The following is a 23,232-nucleotide window of genomic DNA, read 5'->3' as shown; positions in this document are numbered from 1 at the left end:
TCCCTCCTTGAAGAGTTTTTTTTTTTTCTCCTCCGAGGATTAAAGGCAGAGGGGAGAGAGAGAAAGGAAAGAAAGACAGAAAAGCTGCAGAAACCAATTTCTTGTCTAGCGCTATAAAAACAGGAAGATTGACGCGAAGATTCCTTCCCCATCTGGGCAGCGGAAAGCGAGGGGGCTTCGGGGCAGACTCACGAGGTAAGCATCAAAACATGGGATTTTTTTTTAAGGATGCCAATGTTTATGTTCCCCCGTCTTCGTCAGAGCAACAGAGGGGGGGAACCAGGGAGGAAGAAGTTAGATGTCTGTTCTCTCCCCTGCTTTGGGGGCTGGATCCGATAGGTAGCATCACTGGGCTGGTGTCGTGTTTTTTTTTTTAAATCAAATTAAAAATATCTAGCCAGATCTATCCGCGTGCTTAGCCCAGAAATGGAGATGGGAAGCTTCCCAATTCATGGGGCTCAAAGAACACCCCCTCAATTCCTTGCACCCCATTTGCATTGCAAGGGAGAATTTTTCTCTTTCTCTCTCTCTGTGTGTATGAAAAGCGAGCAATCAGGAGATGTCTCTATTTAATTATAATTACCCCCCTCTTCGCTTCCTTTCTGCTAATGAGCAATTTTTTTAGAAGGGAGGGGAGCCAGGCTCACGTGATGTTGGGGGGAAGGCGGGTTTTAAATCAAGTCCCATAGAGTGATAACAATATGAGATTTGCCAGAACAAAAGGCTTGCAGGCTTTGGTTGCTGAACACGTCTGAGGCCAGACAAGCAGCTCAATTTATTGGAGTTGGTGAGAAAATAATAATAATAATGATAATTAATAAAAATGTAAAAAAAGGAAGAGGAGAGGAGGTTAGAGAATTTTTACTCTCAGAGCCTCTCAAGTAGAGGCAGTGAGGCAGAGGTAATCAAGGCGAGGTGCAAAGTGCGTTTGGGAGGCGGGTGGCGGTGCAGATTTTGCAGGACAGACTCGCTGGAGCTCAAGCCTGCTCAGCTTTGCTTTGCAAACACAATGAGGTGTGATGGGGCAGGCTGAGAGAGGGACTGGGGCGCAAATAGTACCATGTTTTGTTGAAATCCAGCCATCAGTGTTTTAAGCGTGCGAGGGAGATAAATAGCCCCCCCTGCAAAAATAGGAGACACCCCCAAGAGAGGAGGCGGAACCCCCCCCCCAGCTCTTCCCGATAACATTGCAAAAATTAGGAAGGTGGCACCTTTACCCATCACTGTGGGAGGCGGGGGAATGAGAGAAGGAAAGTGAAATGAACACAGCCTCCTCTCAGAGGGGCCCGGGCAGCCTGCTTAATGCGGGTATTTATTTTAAAAGCATGAGGAAACAAAGCCAAAACTCTGAGGGTGTGTGCGGAGTTGGGGGGGGGGACATTATAGGCAGCCCGAAGACATGCCTGGTGATTGAACGGCTGCTGCTGGGAGTGGGGTTAAGTGGAATGATGCCTGTCTTAAGAGTTGTAGTTTAAATCCACTTTTTAAGTCTCCCAAGGGAGGGGGGTGTTCTAGTTATGGGACAAAAGTTCGACTTGGGAGCCGTGTGGAGGGGGGCTGGGCTGGGCTGTCTGCGAGGGCTCTGTGACAATGAACTTGAAACAGGGCTCATCAGCATGCAAAAGGTTCTCTCTCAAGTTCAGGGCGCCCTGAGTTCCCATGCATGCTCAGATAAAAAGTGAATTCATTATGCATTTTCTACGGGCCGTTAGATTCTGCTGCCTTCCAGCAGGAGCCGCGGAGCCTGCCCTGGAAACCAGACATGAGATAAACCAACAGCAAAAAAACAGAACAAACACAAACAAAACAGGACCGTAGCCAGCCAGTAATTTATGTGCACGACCAGCCCAGGGAAAAAATCAACCCCCTGATTCCTCCCTGCAGTTTGACACACACGCACGCACACACACACACACACACACACACTTTCTTTTTCTCTCTCTCTATATATACAAAGTTTTGCAAAGCCAGGGGGTACCTAACCCCTCCCCCGCCCCATCCCAGTCTAGACTTTCACTCTAGTGTTTCCTTTTCCTTTCTCCAAAGCAACTTGCTCGAGATGCGATTATTATGGTAATTTCGACTCCCGACCCCCCCTCCCTGCCCACCCCACTCCATCCCCCACTTCTTTTGAAGACCTCCAGTCTGGAAAGCTCAACTTGGGGGCTTGACAACCAACTGCTTCATTTCCACGGTCTTGAGGGTGACCCAGACGAATTCCTAGGCTTGAAGAGGCTTGGGGGGCGAGGCGGGGGGCTTGTGGAGAAGATGGCTTTAAGATTATTGGATACGCTGAAAGAGGCATCACCCCCACTTCAAATCCCTCCTTCCTTTACGCCCCCCCCAACCCTGCCACCAGAATATTTGCCATTCACGTGGATCTCTTAATATTCTCTTGAGCCTAGTGAGGCAGAAAGAGGGGAGAACGGGAATGGCTGGATCATACTGGGGTGCCTGGGAAGATTTCCCCTTTGTCTATAGATCAAAAGATGGGCATGGAATAGCCTGGATCCTGCAACATCGCTTCTTGTTCTGCACCTGAAAGAACCCCCAGCATGGTTGATTGGTTTCTCCCCATTCATTTTTTATCAGGATTTTTTTTTTTTTTGTTAAGGTTGGGGTGGATATTGTGGGGGGGAGGGGAGCTGGGCTCTTTGCAAGATTTGTTACCTGGGTGGGTAAAGCCCTGCGTTCTTTTCCAGGAAGGGGGTGGGGGCTGAGGGGGGGGAGAGGCGGAAAAAAATCCTGAATGGTTAGACTGCAGCTACGTCACCCCAAGCTCCAACCATCCATCCACAAGTGGGTAGGATGCAGGAGGGACAGGCTCATTCTAAGCACATCTGGTGGGCTGCAGACTTTGGCACGGAACCTCCGTGGCAAGCAATGGTAAGTGCTAATTATTATTTGCAATCAAGAGGGGAGGGAAGGGGGGTGGGTTGTCTAGGACGCCGCGTTGCAGCGGAGCCGGGTGTGTTTTAAATGCTCTGTTTCAGTGCTTTCCTGCCTTGCAACTGCAGATGGAGGCGGCTGTGCAGGGAAAGGTTTGCTAATTTTTTTTAAGGCGATTGCTTGCTGTACTCCCCAAACCTGCCCCACCCCTTTGCCATGGTCTTCTCCCCTGCACCCCCCCACCTCAAAAATCTGAAAGGCAAATGGAGGGTGGGAGCAGAGAACCTGGCCTGCTTTAAAGCCCACAGTCGATCTGGTTTTTAAAATAGCCACACACCAGGATGGCGCTTGGCAATGGAGCCTAGACATCATCATAAAAAAATTCCCCACCCCTCTTCCCCGCTCAGTTCGCAGCTGCCTCCAGCAGATTAGAAGGAGCCGAGAAGTTTTCAATGAGGGAGAAAGGCGAGGGGTTACGCTTGCCCCTATCCCATTAAAATCCTCCTCGCTGACTCTTGGTATCTCAATTTGGCCAGGAAGAGGCAATGAGATCGCTTCGGAGTATTGAGGGCCACTGGGTCCCTTTATACTTAAAACACAGAACACTCCGCCCCCCCAGCAGCTGTATACCCTTTATATTTTCTTCTTTTCATCTTTTTCTCTCACCTTTTAAATCCACTGCCCTTCGAGGACCGTGTAGGACAAAGGGGTAGCCTTCATTTTCAAAGAACAATCGTGTCGATTAAAATACGACTCTGGGGATGGTGGTTTAGACTGACCATCAGCTGGCAAATTCAAAGGAGCGGTGTTTGTGTGGTTTTAATGTAAGAATAGTGTGTTTTAGATGTGTGCTGAACACCAGTTTTACCCACAGGAAACGTCTCTCTAGAAATGTAGGCTCCTTTTTGCACGGAAATATACACCATGTTGCAGGATTAATTTATAATTTCCTTCTGATTTAAAAAGGGTCTTGGGATAAGCCCCTGATTTTTAAGACATAAGCGTGAATGGTAAGGGAACAAAAATGAATGAATTTTTTTTTAAAAGAATGCACGCCTCTGAATTATTCTCAGACTGGTGGGGGAAAGACATAGCACAGGTGTTCTAGAAGGCCTAAGGTTGGATTTAAACTTGAATCAGTTCATATGCGTAGGAGAAATAAGGGATGCACACATATGCCTTTTTTGCAAGCACATTCAGATCTCTGTGTGTTAATTGTATGTGTGGGTGCATGTGTATAATTTCCCCTTATATAACACACACATACCAGCCACTAATCCAGGATCCCTTCCCTCCTCCCCTAAACACACGGCTGAAATTCTATGGAAAAATATATGGATGTTTTCTTCAACTGTAAAAAGAACAGGAGTCCTTGTGGCACCTTAGAGACTAACAAATTTATTTCAGCATAAGCTTTTGTGGGCTACAGCCCACTTCTTCGGATGCAACTGTGTATATGTCTCACTTGCTCTAAATTATATACACATACATACCATATTTCTGCACACACACACACACCTATTCTAACTCTCTTTTATAAGTATGTATTTTAATTTCTCTCTTTTAGCATGACAGTGATTGGAAACCCCCTTGCTTGACTACTGACATTTTTAATACGAGAGAATACTAGTGTATTCTAAACCAGAACGCTGAACTAACATTATCTGTAGCTCATGATCAAATAAGCAGATCTGCCCTCATGGGTTTATGTGTATAAAAGAAACTTAAATCTGAGTTACAATAGAGTTAAGTGCTGGGCATTAGCTCTGGAATTTCAATACTAATGCCATTTCTAGTTTGCAGTGGTTATAGATCCCTTCTTTTAAATCAGAGCAAGTTTGAAAAGTACAAAGGGTATTACACAGAGCCTGCTTTCGCCTTTTTCTGGAGAAACAGGCATTGAAAGGGAAAGATTTATTCCTCAATAGAGTTCCTATTCTATTGCCTCACTCTGTGTGTAATGTGTGAGAGTGTGTGTGTGTGTGTGTCGATAGGTGGCAAAAGAGTGTCTCAAAGCCCTTATATTGCTGTTCAGTTCAATGTTGGGTTTTAAAAAACCCCAGCCACTCCCATCTAGCAATACAGTTCTGCAATCGACCGTGGGTCCATCTTATTACATTTGGTGGGTGAAGAATCTCTTTTAAAGCATCTTATAGAATGTAAAAGCTGTCTTAGAAAAATGTCCAGCAAGCAGCTCTCCCGCACGTACAAAATCAGCCGGAAGTGCATTTGTCAATTACCACCACACAGCAGAAATATGGCTTCCTGACTATAAATAGAAGGAGCTGAACCTTGTATCCAAATTGTATGGTTTTAGTGCAGTGTGTAGCAAGGAGGGTTTAAGGTAGAATGCCAGGAATTCTCCAATTCTCCTGTCAGAATTTCTTTCCAGTGGCGTGCAGACCTGTTTCCAGGCGTCTCCTCTAACCTTATGTTATGAAATACACCTCTGTGTGTTGTGTTCATACATTGCCATTCAGATGCACTGGGAGGAAAATATAGTTGTGCGACAATCTTTTGTGTCTCGAGAAAAATCGGCAGCGTTTCCAGAGCTCGAATACACAGGCTATCCAGTGATCACCCGGAGAGACATACACTTTTTACTAGGCCAGGTGGTATGAGATTTTAATGCCTACAAAGATGGAATTTATATTTGTTAAGAATAGGATTGAAGCATAGGCACGCCCGGCTTTCTCTAACTACGTCTGGGAATATGCAAAAAAAAATCATCATTCTAAAAGACCCTTGGAAATCCTAAAATCTGCAGCTCAGAATGTGATCTTGATTCGTCAGAGTCTGCAATCGACCATTGTATGTGCCTGCATTTTCTGTCTGCCTTCAGTATCTCTACCTAACTTTTATATAAAAATACCCACAGAATCTTTTCATCTTATGCCTCATTTGTTAATGAAAAGGTGCATATGTTTCTCTCTCTCACACACACACACACACTCACTCACACACACACACACACCCCTCTGCAAATTATTCTTAGCCCCTCATAAGTCTTCCAGATCGGTACATTTAAAATGCTATCTTGATTTAAAAAAGGGGGCTCTCTCATCAGGTTTAGCCCATGATATTTTGACTGCTGAATACGTGTCTTCCCAGTGCATGTATCGCAAGTTAAACAGACAAGTCCATTGTGTCCGTTCCTTTTTTTGGCAGGTAAAAAAACAAACAAGCATAAACCTTTGGTTCCCCCCAGGCCTCCAGGAGCGTGTAGTATATTGATGTGGATTTTTAAAAAGAGAGAGAAAATATGGATAGGTCAGAAAGGAAAGCGGTTGTATTTTAAAGATTCTGCCTCAATAAGGACTTGGAATTATTTAAACTTAAATAGATTTCAGGGTTATGCCATTTCCCCAGAATCCCCAAATCGTAAAGGGCCCCTTGTAGCAATCCGACTGCATTATGCAACAGAGCTGGGTTGGAGCTGACCAGGAGTGCAGCATTTGTAACGCTTCCCTTTCAATCTCTTCTCTTGCAGAACAGATCCTGCTGGCGAAGGTAACAGGTATAGTCGCTGTTGGCTTTTGATCTCTTTCTGCCTCTGTTGAATGCAAGAACTGGGGATGCATTTATTCCAGCTTTGCAAAACTTTCCCCCTTTCCCTCCTCTACCCTTGCATGGATTTTCCCAACGCCATTCCAGATCTGTTTATTGCTTCGCTTGCATAAGTCTTGCATGCGCCCTTTGTATATTTTTACTAAAGTGTTACATGGTCCCATGATGCTACCAAGATAAAAATGAGTGGGGCAGCTTCATACACTGGGCATTACCTTATACTTCGGTGAAGTGACTCCTGATTTACATCGGTATAAGAGACTGCAGGATGGAGCCCTGAAAGCTGATTCACATCACTTCAACTCTTGCTTTGTCATACAATCCACCCAGTAAGGTTGTTTCTTCACGCCTAGGCACACAGCAACCCTCCTTCTCGCCTTCTTTCTTAAGGCAAACACGGCTGGTAGCCACCTCTTCGAGCAAGGACACGCAGACAACACACACACATGAGCAGGAATAAAACTCCAGCCTGCCCTAGTTCAGCCCTGAGAGCATGCATAGAACGCGACAGCATGTGCAACATCCCTTCAGATGGGATGCAGGATCTTTCTATTCAGGGGGAAAGAGACACAATTAGACATTGTTTTTCTTTAGACAATATCTTTCAAAGGTAGACCACAGTTTTAAGCAATTGTTCTGGTAACCTCATCTACACACACATTACAAATCCACACATGGGTGGGTATCTATCTATCTATCTATCTATCCACCACCACCCCCTCTCTCTCCCCATCCACCCCTTCTATGTCTATCTCTCTGTCTATCCCCATCCACCCCTTCTATCTATCTAATTTCTCTCTCTCTCTTCATAGTAAACACATCTATGAGTGAAAGGCTGATTCAGGAGATGAGACGTGTTTCTCCCATATAAAATAGACAGGTAGGGATCTGTCCTGTGCGCTCATTTCTTACGACCGAAATAAGTTTATCACAATAAGAGCAACCGTTACAAGCAATATCCTGATTCCTGCCCATTTACAGAGTGTTTAAGGGAAAAGCCACTGAGCAAAAAACCCAAAGCAACCCTTTGCCGGTGCCAGGAGGCGGGTATAAAAGGCAGTTAAAAGGACGCCTATTACACCCCCTCTGGACATATAGAGCACAAGCAAAGAGAGCAATTTCTGAGGTTTGCCAGTTTTAATAAAGGACGGGAAATAATCTAATCAGGGATTTGAAAGGACTATTTTTAAAGGAGTCTGTCTGAAAAGTAAAAGGATGGAATGCGGTGTTTCATGAACTACGCATGTACAGAATGCATCGAGTGTGTGTGCGTACATGAACGTATATGTGTGTGTGTGTATATAGAGAAAGAGGAAATATTATATAAATGTTATATATGTGTGTATATTTACAGAGATACGTGTTTATTTAAATATATGTATGTGTGTGACCTTAAATATAAAAGTGCATATAAGTATCTCTGTATAAATACATTCAGAGTCACAGACTGTTATAGGGACAGGTGTGTGTCTCACACGCATATATAAAGAAATAACACAAATATGTGTTACACGTGTATATACACACTTCCCCCGCCCCCGAGAATTGTTATAAAGAAGCGCTGAATCCCGTGTCTAATTCTCAGATTCTCTTCTGTTTTTTGTATATAAGCCACATGCAGTGAAAACGCCTTAATCATTTTAACTGGTCCATCTAGGCAAACATTACTTAAACACCTGGCAAAGTAGCAACACGTCTCTGGGTGCATTTTATCAGGTGTTTGGGTCCCTTTGCACATACATCCAACTGCGCAGATGTTTGCAAATGCAAAATCTAAGCCCATCGAGTTTGTTCTTCTTTTTAAAAAATGACCTGCCATTTAAGTCTCCTATTTCTGATTGAAATCTGACTGTTCCTCTTGGCTGGAGAATTTATAGACCAAAGGTGCAGGGTTTTTGGTTTCTTTAAGGGTGACTTAACCGCCCCCCCACAACCCTGGCTATAGAGTGGAAGGTAATAACTTTTGATCTTGAATTGAAATCAGAATGAAAGATTGATTTTAAAGCAAATGCAACGCGTCGAGACAGAATTTTCTCGGGATATTTAAATTTAACCTCCCGTATATATGAAATGCTCTAAATAAATACAATCGCTAGACTTCTAGGTCCTAGTCAATTTGTTGGAGGAAACCGGGGGCGGGGCGGGGGGATAGAGAGGAAAGTGATGGTAAAAGCCACGGGGAAGAAAAATGTGTGATCTTACATTGCTTTTAGATTGAAGTAGCTGATTAAAGAAGCAGAGGAAAGTAAGATCAAATGAATCAAACCAGAACACTTCCGAGCCGCATGGGGATCCACAAATGACCCATTTAATTAGATGTAAAACGGATCTGTAAATAATAGGGTTGGGGACTATATATGTGGTATAACGGTTTTAAAAACAAGGAACTTGCTGCAAGCGTATCGGGGATCCCCATCCAGACGTCTTAGAAGCAAAGAAGTCCCATCAATCAGCCGGCGGGTCACTGATGGTATTTCTACTGGTGTCTGTGTCCACTTTTGCACGTTTCAGAAATACCATCAGTGACCTGCTGCTGTATTGACGTTAGTTCCTTGTGTCTAACAACATACACACGTCAAGTCAAACGATAGGCGCTTTCAAAAGAAGGAGCTTACATCAGTACAGCGGCCTGTGACATGATATTTCTGATACAAGGTGGGGGAAGTAATACTGGACCAGCTTCGGGCGGCGAGGGCGCAGGGCTAGGACAACCCTGCGTACCATGCTGAAATTTACAAATGTGGAGCCAGACACTCTTAGAAACGGAGCAGATCGCTGGATAGAGCTATACAAATAGAGGAGGGTAGGGTTAATGGAGAAATACCGTTCAACTGATTCCCAAACCATCGTTTGGGAACTCAGATCTCTTGGATGTTGTTGGAATCGGTATATTAAAAAAGGTTCCTGGTTTATTTTGTAGTTAAATAACTGGAATTGTTTGCTGGGCATTAAAATACTTTAGGGGTCTGAGATTTAAATAATAATAATATAATTAATAATAATAAATACAAATATTCTAATCAGTGTGTGGCTGGCTTCACTGAAGCCGGTGAGTCAAACAATCGTATCACAGTTTATTTGATTTGGGTCTTGAGGACTAGACAGCAGCTTCATTCCCAAATGGTAAACCACAGGGCTAAAATATAGCCAGCCGCTGCAAAGGCAGAGAGTGGGGTTCTTATTCTGCAGAGTGCTGGCGATTTCCATAGATCCAGGGCAGGGTTGGCCTATGGCTGCCTGGCAATAATGGGAGTAGATGGTTTTAGAACATCAGCGTTGCCACGTCTGTGGTGTGAGGCCACAAATATGCTTGCTGCTGCTGCAAACATAGTCTGTCCTCAATGGGCACGAAAAAAGCGGCCCCTCAGCATTATCTGCGTGTTGCCCCCCCCCATGGTATTTGATCTTGAATTAAAAAGAAATCAGATTTTATGTTTAAAATATGATATCCAGCACCATCCCCTTTGATGCGATTTTCAAATCAAGACACATCTTCTGGCCTTTGAATGGAGGACACGTTAAAATAGATTAGCTAGATCAGCAAACTCTTGTCATTATGAAAATGCCCGAGTTTCTGTGAGGAGTGGAGAGCTTGGGGTTGGATTCTGAAAAGCTGCACTGACAGATTTGGCTAAGAACCCGAGGAGCTCTGTTCTCTTTCACCACCAGAAGCTGATCCAATAAATGGTGTTACTCCACCCACCTTGCTCTCGCTCAAATTTTATTCAGGCTCTTGGGATAATTAACTATAAAGAGTTTGGTAAAGGAAAAAATCTGGGAGATGTAGGCACATGAGGATACTGTATAAGCAAATCGGAAATCAGTGATGTTTTATACAATAAATAAGGCATTAGCCACCTTACAAACAATAACAAAATTGAAAAATGAAATCATGAAAGTTTGTGAGCAAGCGTTTTGTAACGTTAAAGGATTTTATTTTCGAATAATTGGAAACAGTTCAACCTAAGCTGTGAATAGAAAAGTTTGTAGGTTTCATTTCGGCCCAATTTCCCCCCACCCCAAACCTCTGCTTAAATGGTTTGAAGAATGGAAAAGACATTAAGTTTAAAAGTCCGAGCGGGTGTGGGTGTGTGTGTGTAGGGGGGGAATGGGGCATTGAGAAAGAAGATGAGTTTAAAATAACCTCTGTGGAATTTTGAACACTTAAGGAAGCAACAAAAATTGAACAGAATGGGAACCTCTTTCATACACTTCCTTGAGAGTTCGTTCAAAGGCATTTCCACGCAAGAATCTGATGTCAAAATAATCCCGTTATTTCTCCAGGATTCTTTTTGTAGGTTCTGAGCTGGAGAAAATTCGCATTTGAAAACAAAATTTCCGCAGGCTTAGTTTGGTGAAAGAAGGAAGGAAGGACGATTTCTATGAAATTTTAAGTGGATTTGCACGCACGCACACGAGCACACACACCCTCCCTCCCTCCTATGTGGTATGCAATGCTCTTCATTGGGTAAGAGCTATTAATGGCACCTTTACCTCTTCAAAGACAAAATGAGAATCTGAGTAAACACACCACGTCCTAATACAAGGTTTTGTTTTACATCTGTCCTAGGGCTCAGAAAGCCCTTCTCGATCCGTGAATTGCGCAATATATGAATTGCGCAGACGGGTTCACATTTGGTCAAAGATATTTTATAGCAGGAAACACAACTCCGTGGTTTTTTTTTTTTTAAAGGAGGGAAAGAGAGGAACGCAGTTGGGCTGCCTGTAGCAGGAAGGAAACACCTCTCTGTTCTAACTGGCATTGCAAGCGTGGAGCCAGAGCTATCGCTCTTGAGCAAAGCAGGTAGGTTGTAAAGAAAACCAGAGAGAATTTGAAGGACGGATTGAGCTAGTGTGGCACAAAAAGGGGGATTTTGTTTAGGGCTGAAGACCGCTGCCGTTAGTTCTGCGATAGGCACCATTTCATTATATAGTGACATGTAAGCCCCTACCGTGCCCGCTCCAAAGGTCGCATGCAGCAATTTAGCTTAGTTTGCAAAGCCACGAGACTACGCAGGAGTGGCCATTAGCTGGGAATGTTCAGGTCATGCGAGTTCTCTGAGCCCTTAGCAAAACCGGAGGGAACGCGGGCTGAATCCGGAGCGCATGCGGGCTGAATCCGGAGCGTCTGAATCTCCAAGAAAGGGGGAAAGCGGAGGAGGTGGGAAATGTTACTGCGGAGCCAGGATAAAGATACCCGATCTGCTTTTTAAAATGATCGCCACTATCCATTTCTTAGGTAGCTCTCTCTAGCTTCACCGGGCAGCTGTTCAGCAGGCTTTTGACCTGCGTACGTTTCGAGTCATTCCCATAGATGCGGAATATGACCTTTAGATTAAAAGCAGGTTGCAACATAAACAAATCAGGAAAGAGGCATCTGAATATACACCAGGAATGAAATCGAATTCACTCAGCAGTGGAGTAGAATGTAGGGATCTAGGGGAGATTATTTTCACTAGGCAGGTCAAGGGAAATTGCAGATCTGAGCATCAAATTAATAAAGTCAACCTGATAAATAATCCGACTAGCCATTGGTTCCTTGGGTCCGATGGGTATCAGAGACCCTTGAAAAAGCACCTTGGGAGGCAGAAATACTAGACTTCTTTGCCTTCCATTGGTGAGTTACAGTTCTAATCTGTTTGTCCTTGGATGCTGTAAAGAGTTGGTTTGATCAAGTCATGCTCAGGAGAAGGTAAAAACAGATTTTAAAAAATCCTATTCTGATTTTAAACCAGATGAATTCCCACTCAATTCCCCATAAGCAATTCTAGGGCAAATCGATTTATTTTAATTTTATTTTATTTCAAGTTTAGTCTAAAGGAAAACACCACTTTATTAACGCCGTTGTTATACAGACCTATTTCAAAATAGCAAATAAAAGGATAACTAGTTAGCAGCCCACAACTAACTAACGATTCAACTCTGATTTTATCTAAAGTCCGAGGAAAATCATCAACCCCCATCACGTAATTAACGATTCACAAGAGACCACTGAAAATGCCAACAATAAAACAAAAGGTGGATTTGGCTCAAAGGAGCTACATTCATTGGGAAGAAATGTCATATTTACAAAAATATTTTTTCCTGTGAAAGGAGGGGTCTGCAAACATAGATAGATAGGAATGGTTATGCTAACATATCCATAGCTAGAGAGAGACAAATGGGTCTATATGTGTGTGCATACTCATTTAGATATCAAGTATCAGGGGGGAGCCATGTTAGTCTGTATTCACAAAAACAATGAGGAGTCTGGTGGCACCTTAAAGACTAACAGATTTATTTGGGCATAAGCTTTGGTGGGTAAAAAAACTCACTTTTTCAGATGCAAGGAGTGAAAGTTAGAGATGCAGGCATTATATCGTGACTCATCTAGCTGTATATGCAATGGCACAATCAGTGTTTGATGCCTTCCATTCTAACCTGATCGACTACAATTAGTGATCAGTACAAATTATAATTCAGTCAATTAAAAGAGTTTGATGTACAAAAAAAAAGTCAGTCGGGTTTATTGTTTTAAAAGTGAATTCAAATGTTTAACTCCTGGCTTCTGTTTTCATGTGCACCTGGCACTAGGTGTTTAGCAAATTCTAATCCACTGTTCAGGGGGAAGCGACCTGCTCCAGTGTGTGCCCGTCTAGAAAGGTTTCTGCTTCCACTTGCCAGCTTGGCTCTGCTCATTGATGAACTGAGGGGAGCCGCAAAGTGGTTGGAGGCAGGGCGGGTAACGTCATGCCGGCCAGAGCCAATCAGGCGCAGCGCAGAGGGGAGGCCGCGTGAAAAAAATGAATGAAAAGTGCAGCTCGCTTCCCTTCTCCCCCTCCCCCTCCCGGCGCAGAGGCTGGCGAGCGAGCGAGCAGGGGCGGTGGGAGGAGGGGGGATGGAAAAGGAGCAAAACCAGGCGTAGAGCTCAGAGTTGCTCAGAACATGTGCAGGGCTCCCCTTGCTCGCACCAGGATCCGCTGGGGGGGTGGGTTGGTTTTTGGCTCTCCGTTGGCATTTGCTCCATGCCGGAGGGGGGACTTTCTGGGGCAGCCAGGCTCGGCTGCCTGCTGCAAGGACCCCCCCATTGCAGAGAAGGCAAAGCAGCAGACTCAGCCTGCGGGGGGGACGGAGGAGGAGAACCCGCGGTGTTTTCAAGGAAATCGCCTATTTCCGACCCCCGAGCATGTAAGTGCTTTTAGCATCGAAGGGCGCAGCTATTTTTAGGAGCGGGGTGGAGGTGGGTGTTCGCGTGCACAGGGTCACCCGTGGTCTGATAAAGGTTCCGAGCGTGCCTGAGCCCTTTTCTCTTTCTCCTTCCCCGCTCCGGTTCTTTCTATATTTTCAATCCTCCTAGTCTGCAAGGCATTGGGTTTAGAATAGGCATATCCCCGATGCTTTACAATTTACAGCCCCGCTACTGGAATAATGAACTAGTTCTTTGTGGTCAGTTAGTGGTATAGGCATCTACAAAGTTGCGTGCTTATCTAGGGACAAATTATGTTCCCCTATGTCAGACCCTTGATTTTTTTTTTCTTCTTTAGTTTTGCAAATGTGTTCAAGCTCTGTGCGTTAAAAATAATCGATATTAAAGACTTTTATTCTCCTGCTTAAAAACCTTCGTTGATATCAATGAAAATGAGTCAAAAAAAGATTTGTCCCCCCCCCAGTTAAGAATTGACTCTTTTGGGTGACTATTCTAAGCACTGTACTTGGCTTAAAAATGTATTTCACAGGGCCTGATCCTGTCCCATTGAAACCAGTGGGAGTTTTGCCATTGACCTCAATGAGTGACAAGATCAGGGTCCCCAATGTATTTATGTTCTCATGGTTTGGTTCCTATTGTTAATATTTGCATCTTTTTATTTATTTCCCCTTCTTCCTAAAAAGACATGTGCCCCTGAAACCCACTGGAGAAAAAGAAGGTTTTTTTATTGTTTTTTTTTGGGTTTTTTTGGCTGCTGATGCTGTAGACTTCAGGGGTTGGTTGTTATCTTTGGTTATCTAGCTGTATGAGTGGTGTCAATTCTTCATAAAGCTAGATAACCGAAAGTAAAAATAACCCCATTACACGCCTGAGGAGGATGTGGAGAAGAAAGAAAACCGTTGAAAGGAAGAGGAGGGGGGGAAAAAGAAAGAAGAGAGAGGAAAAGAGGAGAAAAAAGAAGGGGGGAAAGGCACCTTTTGGAAACTGGATTTAAAACCTGAGGTAGGATTTTTTTTTTAAGAACCTATTTGCATCGTATAATTTAAAGAAGGGGTTATCCTTTCAGTGCATGTCAAGAAAATACCCATCTTAAGCAAAACTAGCTTCCTATAATTGAATTGCACAAGTAAAACTTCTAATATTTGATGAATTAGTCAAATAGCAGGATATTGACTAAAGAGAAGGAATGCACTGTAGTTGCATAACCAATCAGACTACACCAAGGAATCCAAAAATCAGTATAGATTGCTATGTTGGATTGTCTTTTAAAAATACCCTTACTTATGTACATTTTACCTTACCTATCCAGGGGGCTGGGTATTGCATTGTACATAAAACAGGGGCCATAGCATAGCATTTGTCAATGGCTGCTTTGAAAATAGAGGTTCTTGCTTTTTCCCCCCACTCTCTCTCTGTCCCCCCATTTTCTGTATGTATATTTTTAAAATTTTGTTCCCCAACAGATCTCATTTATCAGGGTGAGGAGGGGAAAAAGAAAAAAGTGCTATGATTTTGAAAATGTTTTTTTGAAATTTTCTATACAATTTTTCTCCGAATATAGCTACCTGAACATTAAAAAGATAGATATATTTTGTTGCACATTCCTGTTAATGGATTCAAGATTCCAAAATTGGGAATTTACAAAAAAAATCTATTTTGTGTGAATCTGCGTGAGGATAATGGGATTTTACTGAATTGTGTATAATTCTTCCCCTCTGACTTCTAATTCACTCTGGTTTTTACTGCCTTCATTGGATTTCCTGCTAGCTTGCTCCAGATGGAATTTTGAGAAACTTACCTATTTTATCTTGAAAGGGAATTTTGGGTCAAAGATTTGGACTAAATGTGCCTTATTGACCGTTAATGATCAGACTGTTTGACTTAGACTTCACCTGCAAAATACAGTAACCTGTTTGGAAAGGTGTCTTGATTGCAATTCAAAGAACACAAAGGTCCTGCAATGGATTTAAAAAAAAACAACAACTCAGGACTATATTCCAAGAAACAGATTTCATAATCAATGAATAAAAAATAATTAAATTTCAGTGACCCCATCTGAGCTAATTTTGAAAGAATGCTTTGTAGCATTGCAACTTCATGTGATTCCTCTCCTGCAATGTATATAATAAGATGTCACTCTTGAACTTTGTTGAACCTGCTAATTTCTATCCTGTGTTGACTGATATCATCAGAAACTTTTTTAAAAAAGAGCAGGAAAAACCTACGCTGATTATACCTTATCCTGGCTATTGATGTAGTGCTTAGTGCAATATGAAAGATTTGTTCTATTTTTATATTATGTTTCCAAATTAATAAAAGAGATTTCGCCCCCCCCCCCAGACATGGCCCTGTAATTCAAAAGAATTCAATACATTCATCCTATCTATTTGCAAGCTACTCAGTGAAAATCTAAGAGGAATCTCCCTTAGCTATTTTGTCATCCATCTATGTAGGTATTTATATCATCAGTCACTTTAGTGTCTGAGTACCTTCCATATATTTAGGGATCTATTTTCTCAGTGCTTCTGTGAGGCAGGGAAGTTATTAAAGCTCCGATTTATCAGTAGCCTGATTCTCTATTGTACATCTCCTTGCGTCATTGCTTACACCAGTGCAAAGTGCTGATATTCTGGCCTGGTAGCCTTTCCACATCCACTGGGCACTAGCATAAGTGACGATGCAGGGTGATGGAGAATCAGGTTGGGTAAGGTTAAGGGACCACTGAAGTCGGTGGAAATATTCCCATCCATTTCAGATCAGACCCAAAAAGTGGCTTATGCAAGTCATGCAGAGACTCTGTGGCAAAGCCAGAAACTCAGGGAGAAAATCCTGGTCACACTGAGGTCGGTGGGAGTTTTATCACTGACTTCAGTACAGCCAGTTATTTTGCCCACAATCTCCTGAGTCCCAGTCCAGTGCTTTATCACAGCAGCATCCTTCTTCCCCGAAAAGCAGACTCATTAAATGGGTGACATTGAGGATATGGGTTGACATTAGGGATATCTGAATACTGCAGGGGGAAGAGAGGGGAGTGTTTGCAAGGCCTATGTCGGAACTCAGCATGGCTGTTCATTTTATACACACATTTATGCACAAGCACTTGTGTGAATGCATTTGTTCACATGAACATTTGGGGCACGGCTGCTGGTAGGGTGAACGCCCATAGTCACATGGAAGTGAGGGCGCTTGTTGTGCCTGAACAAAAGCATTGGCTGTTGGCCAGTTGCGAGCTGCCACTGGTTATTCTCCATTTAAAAAAAAAAATCTGTCATCCAATCAGGGACTGGGAACAATACTATGTGATTTTTTTTTTTTTTTTTTTTTTTTTTAGGTGACCAATCACATGCTCTCAGTAGAGTAGGGGAGACCCCATAGGCTGTAATTTGTTGATGTAAACTGCCTGGGAATAGCAAAGACGTTATCAGAAATGAGGATTTGTGGAGGGGAAGAGTTAATTCACAAGAAATAATTCAGGCAGATGTTGCCAACCTCTGGGATAAAATTCCTCCCTTGCTGTTATACCATGGAAGGCAGTGGAGTTACACCAAGGATGAATTTGACCCGTGAGGTGCAGGTTGCATTGGGAGAATAGGCTGCAACTTTAATCGCTCGTAGCAAGCGATCAGGTGTAGGGGCTGTGGAGCCGAAGTGCTGCTGTCTGACTCACATGAATAGATCTTTGGGCCTGGTTTCCTCTTTATGCCACTGTAAAGGGGCCTCAAAGTGGTCACAGCTGCACATCCACCTTGTATCCCCTTTCTACCAGGGAGCCAGGCCCAGTGTGCAGGGCAGTGATGAATTGGAGCCTGTTTAGACAATGGGCCTGGTTCTCATTGATGCTCCATCCCTGAACATCACTCTGGTAAGGTAAAGGCGCCTCAAAGTAGCAGTAAATATTCACCCACCGGAAAGGTCCCTTTACGCTTGCAGAGTGGTACAAAGGGATCTTCATGTCAATGAGAATCAAGCCCTACTGGCGCCTCCCAAGCAGGATTTCAGGTGGTGAATTCTAGGCGGTGCTGGTTCCTGTCCTCCAAGCCTTTGCTATCGAAACAGAGCCAGAATTTTCTTCCTGCTGTTCAATTTCGTCTCTCTGATCTTGACAAGTCAATCTTGTCCCTATGGACTCAGCTATATTCCATAGTGATGGCATCATCCCAAGAGGCTCATGTAGTTCGGGGGTGGACTAGATGTAGTGTAGAATGTCTAAGGGAAAATGGTTGGAGAAGGATGGGTGGGTGGGTTTTTTCCATTCTTGTCTGCAATGTCTGGACACTGCTAAGGATTGAATTAGCTACCAAGCTAAAGGCTTGGCCATTTCAATACAGATCTGGAAAACCCACCTCCCTCTCCAATGTACCTCAGTGCAAGCCGATTGCAATCAGAAATTCCAAACGTATTGGCGTGACATTAATCCAAATTGTAGCTTACGTGCAGCCATTTAAGCTTGCCTGGACATTCTGATTTGACTGGTAAATACTCAGTAGTGTCCGTTCTGTTCTTCCTTAGGTGTCCATAACTCCCATTGACGTTTATAGGAGTTATGCTTGCATATCTTGTAGAGAGAGATTAGTGCCTAAGTTCTGTTATGCGCTTAAGGGTAACACAATATTTATTTATTTAAAAAGAAACAGCAGTCCTGTTTTCTTCTTCAGTCTTTAAGTGAAGCACTGTGGGAGATGTCCTATATCATAATAGTAAATAATAATCTCTTATGCTTATAGAGGGACATTCATCTGGAAGGATCTCAAAGAGGTTTATAGAGTGTGGGCTTGATTCACTAATGCCCTGCACCGTTCATGCTCATGCAAAGTGGGTGCAAAATGCTACAGGTCAATTTCTCGTTTACATTAAGGCCCCTTAGCATCGCTTTGTCCATGTACTGGGGTCTTAAAGTAATTGACACTTGCTTTAAGACCACTTCACATTGCCAGAGTGGTGTAAAGGAGCCTCAGAATATATGCAAATTGGGCCCAGTCTAGGGCTGGCTCTAGCCATTTCACTGCCCCAAGCACAGCGGCACACCACGGGGGGCGTTCTCCTGCTCGCCAGTTCCGCGGCTCCGGTGGATCTCCTGCAGGCGTCCCTGCGGAGGGTCTGCTGGTCCCGCAGCTCCGGTGGAGCATCCGCAGGCACGCCTGCGGGAGGTCCACTGGAGCCACCTGCCACCCTCTTGGCAACCGGCAGAGTGGCCCCCGCGGCATGCTGCCCCAAGCACGCGCTTGGCGCGCTGGGACCTGGAGCCAGCCCTGGCCCAGACTGTATGAAAATCAGGCCCTGCCACTGAAATGCAGCCACTTCTAGGGTAGAATTACTGTAGCCAGTGTGCATTAATAAGAACACTGCATAAGAGTGCTGAGGTGGGAGCCAAAGACTAGCAATGAAATTGTGGTTTTGGATTTGAGTGGGATTTGATAAGGCAAAAGCAGCTGTTGAATAAAATGATGTGCTTTAACTATCAGCTGTTAACTTCCTACATTTCTTAGGTTCATAAATTCAGATCCTCATATTGCTGACTTCTCCTTCATGCTTCTGAGTTAGGAACCCAGTACTTTGTGGCCTTAAAACCTAAATCTTATCTGGTCTGCTTGAATTTTAAAGATCCATAAGAACAGAGCTGGTCAAAAATGCGCCCCCCTGCCCTGAGAAGCTTTGACGAATATGAAAATATTTCCACTTGCATCTACATTTTTAGTGGCAATTTTTAACTTTTCATTGAAAAAGCAGGAGTATTTTGGTTTCTGGTGTCTGAACACAGAAACATTTTGGACCCCAAACTTTTGGATAACCAATTTTTCACCTGAAAACAGAAAAATTCAGATATATTTATATTTTTTAAGGAAAGTAGACACTTTCTGCCAAAACGTTTGCTTCATCACAAACCCAATTTTCCAGAGTAAAGATACTTTAGTGGAAACATTTTGACCATCCCTACAATAGAATAAATTTCAGTCCTTGGCTGAAAACATTCTCTTCCTTCCACTGTTGTACTGTGGGCCAGTGGTTGCATTTCATATATGTGCTGTACATATATAGTTGTAAAATGACTCTGTGATGAAAGGTGCCCTATAAAAGCAAACCTTTATTACATTCCACATTTGAAATTGGCCAGGATCCCATGTCTGACACCCTGACTCTTGTGAAAAGTGAGGTCAGGGCCTGCATGTGACATTTCTTCCAAGCTGTCAGTCCAATGTCTGGTTATTCCACGCCTAGTACCTCCATTGTGGTTGTTCCATGGGGAACTCATGGGCCGTTGTAATGAACATTTTTGCCCTGTGCAACACCACTGATTTCCATGGAGTTGAACAATCAGAGCAGCACTGGAGCCAGTGATCAAGATTTGCAAAAGGGAATAGTGATTTTTTTTGAGGGGGGGGAAGAGGGGTGCCCAACTTGAGATGCCTTAAAAAAGGTCTGATTTTCAGAGGGAAGATTGAAATTTGAGGAGTGGGATGACAGAAAAAGTCAGGCCCTTTAAGGCATCTCAAGTTGGGTACCCCAGTATCATCAATCATCTTTAAAAACCTTGGCCTTTCATGCATACAAAGGGCCTGTTTCTCGTTTACATTGAAGTCCCTTTATGCTCCTCTGCCAGCCTAAAGTGGCCTTTAAATGGGTGTAAACGCGTTATTTACTTTCAGGCTCCTCTATGCAAGGGTGGAAAGGGCTTTTGTGCAAATTTGCTTTTGGATAATTATTGATTTTTAATACTCTTAATCAGAGCACTGATGGTGAAAAGTTTAAATTTAGATTTTTTTAAATATTGCGTTCATTTCATTTCAGTATTAACAGGTCCTGTTAGAAAGATGGCTAAGCAATTTTTATTTAATACAACATAGACATTTTACACCTCTCCTTTTGCTTTTTACTTACCTGGTCAATCAACAGAAGCCTCATGGTAAGAGCTGTGTTTGTAGTTTGCACAGAAAAGATTTGGTCTTCTAAACACCAGTGATCATTTGTATTCGGGTAGCACCTCAAGGCCCCAGCTGAAACTGGTCATGGCATTCTGTTAGGCTGTTGACAATCTAAGACCCGGTCCTTCCATGATTTCGGGAGAGCAGGATTGTGCCTCATAATCCCCAATTCAGCAAAGCACGTAAGCTTGGATGGACTTGACTTTAAGCAGGTGCTGAAGTCCCATGGAAGTCAATGGGACATCAGCGTGTGTCTAAATTTAAATCTGTGCTTAGTGCGCTGCTAGAAAGGACCTGACCGCTGACCTGCGGCCACAGTGCCTGGAGTTAAGCATGTCTCTGCAGGTTCGGGGCCAACAGATAAAGAATGGGTGAAAACGATTATTATCCCAGTTTGACGGATGGCAACTGAGGCAGAGAGATATTAAGGGGGTGTGCTTCATTTACACTAATGCTTCTGCACACTACTCTGGCAGCATAATGTCTACACTACGCCACCTCCGCCCCCCTGGGCTCGCGAGATTAAAAATAGCGGCATATACATTGCCGCTGGGGGTCTGAGACCCACCCTCCTTGTTGGGTTTCCAAGCTCCAGCCCGAGGGGGAATGTCCACACTGCTATTTTAGCCCTGTGGTATGAGAGCCGGTCAGCTGACCCAAGCTGTGTGAATCGCTGCTGTGGGTTGTTTCCATGCAGTGTAGATGTAGGAGCAAATTGGTAATTCTAATTTACATTCTCTAGGTGACTTGACCAGGGTCACACAGAGACAGTAGCAGAGCTGGAAATCGAACTCCGATCTTGCTGGTTCAGTTCCAGGCCATAACCAAAAGATTGTCCTCAGTCCGAAGAGGGAAAGGCAGCTCTCAATCTGAGCCCAAGGAATTCCTGTGTGTTGCTTAAAGGTGGCAGGTCAGATATAATGTGGAGCTGTGGAATGATTATTCTCTGTCACACTAGCTTCCTGGGTTTGGAGGGACCCATTGAGCCATGGGAAAGAAAGAGGTTTCCTGAAATTTGTGCCTTTGGAGGACAAAATGCGTATTAAAACCCCCAGCTGTTGAAACAGGAGGGTTGGGGGGATGATGAATGGAAATGGTGGGGAAAGACCTTTGTGCAGAGAACACAATCTTCCCCCTTCAAACAATCGGGGCTTCAGAATCACTGAGCATTTTCAAGGGAGTGATTTTTATGTCGGGATTATGATAAACCGGTGGAGTGGGAGAGCTAAGCTGCCATACGAATCAGCTCAGGCTCTGCTTTAATTTTCAGCAAGTGGCAGAGTTTGTGAGAACGGGAGCATGTGCGATGCGATGAATAACCATGTGAGCTCCTGGACCTAAGACCCGGAGCCGCTAAGGCCTTTGAATAAATCATTTGACTGGCTCAAGGAGGCCTCGCCGTCCCACTTGCTGCTGGCACATGACTAGGAATGCCAGCGCTCGGGGTTAGTGGCAGCAGCGGGTTATTTAGACTGGCCTGGCCCTCATGGTCCCTTGAGGCAATGGTGGTCTGCACCTCGTCACCCTGATGTGGTCCTGGTCCCGGGTTCCCGGGTGGGTGTGATGGTAGCCTAGATCCCATGTCCCTGAAGTGTCTGAGCAACGTTCGCTGGAATGAAGCCGCCTTACGCTGGTGTCTCTGAGGAGAAGAATGGTGAGGTGCGGGGGCTGCTTCAGACCATTTGCCGAGTTTGAGTGAGGCGTTGGGCAGCTTGCACTGGGACCAGACTGGACTTTCAGCTCCTGGAGGGGGCAGCCTGTTTGAAGTCACGCCAAGCACGGCCTGGGATGGACCCATGAGCTCTCTGCAATTCGGTTAGTCCAAAGAGATGGCCCTCTGCCAGACAGGTCGCTGAGATGCAGCAGGAGGTGATTGGATGTGATGGGGGAGCCACGGAGTTTGTTCCAGGGTATTTGTTGCCTGCCAGCAGGCTGGAGGACATGTCCCCATCCTCCCTACGTGCACAAGCAAATCAAGGGAAGATTTTACTGGCCTAGGCTCATATGACAGCATCAGATCTAGCTGGCTGCCTTGAAAAGCACGGTATGGCAGAAATGTACGGCTGCAAGGCCCTAGTAATAGACAGGACCTGATTCTCATTCACAATAAAATCCTGAAGGGTAAAGGGTCTTAAAGTGAATGAGAATGGAATTTATGGGCTGCTTCATTTCTTCCCCCTGCAACCTGGAAAATGGGATTATCACCGCTTTACCTCTTGTGTTGGGAAGGTTGCAGGTGTTAGTGTTTGCAAAGCAGTTTTGGAAGATGAAATGCATGATTGTACAAATTATTGAGAGTGGCAGGCGTAAGCTGCAAATTGTGGAGTGGCCCATTCTATGGGTCAGTGCCAATTTGCAGTCGGTACGTGGGCTTGCGGTCCAAACTCCTCCGAAGTTTATGGGGTGTTCAGATCCATGGATTTGGTTCAAGTCCATCTCTGATTAGAATCTGTTAGCGATGGACATCCTGAGTGATTCCAGGGGAGTTACCTGTCATTTACAGCCATGTGACTGATCAGAATCTGACCTAGCGTCTGTAACGCTAAGAGTACACAGCTTAATCCTAAGTGAACGGTGATACCACTGGGCCTAAATCTGTTATAAAGGCCCTTTGTGCTGCCAGAGTGATGTAAACTGGGTGTGCATGTAGTTTGTTCCCACTTTCAGGCC

General features: G+C 44.2%; 1 long non-coding RNA gene across 2 annotated transcripts in view; it reads left to right on the top strand.

Annotated features, from left to right (window-relative positions):
• Positions 1-7: 7 nt before the first annotated feature.
• Positions 8-23,232, top strand: part of LOC142047529 (uncharacterized) — a 61,794-nt gene continuing 38,569 nt past the window's right edge. Inside the window, exons 1-2 of one of the 2 annotated variants that reach the window (XR_012656845.1) lie at positions 8-195; positions 6,380-6,406. This is a non-coding gene — a long non-coding RNA (uncharacterized LOC142047529). Of the gene's footprint in view, positions 196-2,726; positions 2,887-6,379; positions 6,407-23,232 lie in introns of those variants that run through there. The other variant, XR_012656846.1, reaches the window with a different exon arrangement.

The sequence above is a fragment of the Chelonoidis abingdonii genome, chromosome 11 (genome assembly GCF_003597395.2).
Source record: "Chelonoidis abingdonii isolate Lonesome George chromosome 11, CheloAbing_2.0, whole genome shotgun sequence".
NCBI lineage: Eukaryota > Metazoa > Chordata > Testudines > Testudinidae > Chelonoidis > Chelonoidis abingdonii.
Note: the sequence above shows the minus strand (reverse complement) of the source record. Positions and strands in the feature narration are given on the sequence as shown.